The sequence below is a fragment of the Sinocyclocheilus rhinocerous genome, unplaced genomic scaffold, assembly GCF_001515625.1.
Source record: "Sinocyclocheilus rhinocerous isolate Xijiao unplaced genomic scaffold, SAMN03320098_v1.1 scaffold1618, whole genome shotgun sequence".
NCBI classification, from domain to species: Eukaryota; Metazoa; Chordata; class Actinopteri; order Cypriniformes; family Cyprinidae; genus Sinocyclocheilus; species Sinocyclocheilus rhinocerous.
The window spans coordinates 258,550-261,634 of NW_015647041.1; positions in this window are offsets into that span (position 1 = coordinate 258,550).

Consider the following 3,085-nt stretch of genomic DNA (forward strand, 5'->3'; position numbering starts at 1 on the left):
CTGCTGAATCAGCGACTGTACGTATGTTTTGTTATTAGTTTAAGTATTTATTCATTCCTCAACTAAATTATAGTCTACTAATTAGCCGAAAAACCTAGGATATATGTTACATTCAACCTTTAAACTATGAACTTTAAATTATGCTTATTTTATCTGTATCTATACATTTATGCAAAATTATTGTTTTAATTATAAATGTAATCATAAATTATGATTATAATTTCACTATGCTTATTTTGTCAATATCTATGCAAACAATTGTTTCAATCCTAAATATAATTATTAATATAATTATATAACTTTATTTAATTATTCTTATTTGATCAATATCTATGTATGCAAAATAATTGTTATAATCAAATATAATCCTAAATTGTGATTATAACTGTATTCAATTATTAAATTTTTATCAATCTCTATGTAAAATAATAGTTTTAATTACAAATATTATCATACATTATAATTGTAATTAATACTGCTTGTTTTATCAATAATTATTTATCTATGCAAAATATTTCTGTTTTATCATAAATATAATCACAAATTATGACTATGAAAGTGCAACCTCTGAGCAATAACATTTTCTCAGTGTAACCTTTTGGTAATTAGAAATGAAAGATTAACCTCTTTCCTGGGTGACATATAAGGGGTAATAAAAGTTTACAAGGGCATTTGATATGGAGAAGATTGAACGGGAATAGAGACAGAGAGAGATATCCTGACCATAGTTAACCCTAGACCATAAATGTGTGTGAATAGGCACCCTCTGCAGTCTGGTTAAGCTGTAAGTGGGTTAGGCTGTGTGCATCTGATGCATTCTGGGCCTGATATAGGTTGTGCACACAAAGCAAGACAGAGAAAATGAGGCTGGAGTGGTGGATGAAAATTAGCTTTCCTTGGCCCCTTGAGATCCAGAGACGCGAGGTACATGCACACACATACACTTCAGTTGTAAATGAAGCGGGCTGCTGTTTAAACTTGCTCAGACTTGTGCTAGATTCACATACACAACAAAAAGAGGATGGCGCTACTGTTTATAAGCGGCTAAGACACTAAAATACCCACTGACTGCTCTTTCACTGACCCTGAACATGATAAACAGCCCAGTAAACAGGCTTCTGTGTGTCCAAAAGGAATATATTTACGGAGACAGTCCTTTACGTAACCAGGTTCACAGCACACCCACATATTAAGTGCAGGACTGGAGAAAAAAAAAAAAAAAAAAAGCAGGGGAAATTGCAGTGTGACATGCTATGATAGTTCACCCAACAGTGGATCCTCTGCAGTGAATGGGTGCCGTCAGAATGAGGGTCCAAACAGCTGATAAAAACATCACAATAATCCACAAGTAACCCGCACAATCCAGTCCATCTTTTAGCATTTTGTGAAGCAGAAAGCTGTGTGTTTGTAAGAAACAAAACCATAATTTCTGACCAAAACAGGAGTCCATAATCAATACTTATAGGTTATTGTAACGTTTTTATCAGCATTTATCACTCTCATTCTGATAACACCCATTCACTGCAGAGGATCCATTGGTGAGCATGTGATATAATGCTATGTTTCTCCAATTTTGGGAGAGTCAATTTTAAGCAAATTTTCTTTTTTGGGTGAACCATTCCTTTAAAGGGGTCATATGATGCAATTTAATTTTTTCCTTTCTCTTTGGAGTGTTACAGCTTGTGAAGGGGATTATTATATGTCACACCTCACTGTTTCTGGGTCCAAACACTCCATCAAATCCCAAAAGGAGTCACCTAACAATCACTCAAAACACCCATCAACATAGAAATGCAGTAGAAAAACTTAAAACACCTAAGCAACTGCATAGCAATGCCCTAGCAACCACTCATGACACCATAATACTGTACCATCATGTCTACAAATCTTACAAATTTGTTACAACAGAGGACCATTAAAATGAACTTTCTTCAAATGAAAACCCTCAAAATAGTGAAGAAACAGTAAAATGTATACTCTCTATTATACATTCATATAAATTTCAACCTGTCATTTGGATATAAACAAGCTAACATCCATGTTATTTATCACATTATGCAAAGTTGTTGCTTTTCATAGGATTATGTGCCAAACAGTGAAGTATTACAATAATCTAGATGGGAATGAGAGCATATTTAAGTGGATTAAAAATGTTTCAATTCATTCTTTCTTTCTTTCTTTTTATCTTTCTTATATTTGGTATTTTCTTTATCTACAAATGTATGCAACATCTGCATGTAGGAAACTCAACAACATCATATTTATTTATGCTTGTTTGTTTGTTTTCAGGGCTTTATAATGAAACCCTCTTATACCAGGAATCTAGGCTCATGCCACAAGGTGCAACTGGCTTTAGAAACAATAAACCAAACAGACTGTACACAAGAAATAACGCTGAAAGAAATTGTGAATACAGGACAGTTATGCCGTTTAGAAGGTCATAAACCCATTGTGTGAAAGTAGACATTCATGGACAGCAGGAATGTGGTAACCTCATGTGTTTAGTAATGGATCATTGACAACAACTCAATGCTAAATAAAACAACAAAAAATGCTTGGCTATCGTGTAGCGTTCTAACGTGACAAGTGTTGGGTCTCGTGGTATTTGTCTCCCCCTGTTGGTAAAAGCGGGACAGCGCTTCGCTTAGTGGGTGTGGCTGTCCAATGGAACCCGTCTGCGGATGATGGTTGTCAGTTATGATTAGGTTTAGGGCGTGAAATGAATTCCTGAGCGCAATACGGAATATAGAAATATTCAGAATCGCTGAGTACGATTTCAATCCCTGACCAAAACCGAATGAAATGTTACTATAATCTCTTTTTTAAATACGATTTTAAAAGTTGGCTTAAGACCATATCACTAGCTTAAAACACAATATAGTAGCCCATATAAAGAATCTGAGAACTCACAATGACAATTAAAACAAATAAAAAATAATTATTGCATTCGTGTACAAACGATGTCCCCTCTTCAGTCAGATTTTATTCTATACTCAAATACACAAAGTGATGTCCACACCACTCAAAAATAAAAAAATAAAAAATAAAAAATAAATCAACATACCATGTAATAAATACAAAGACC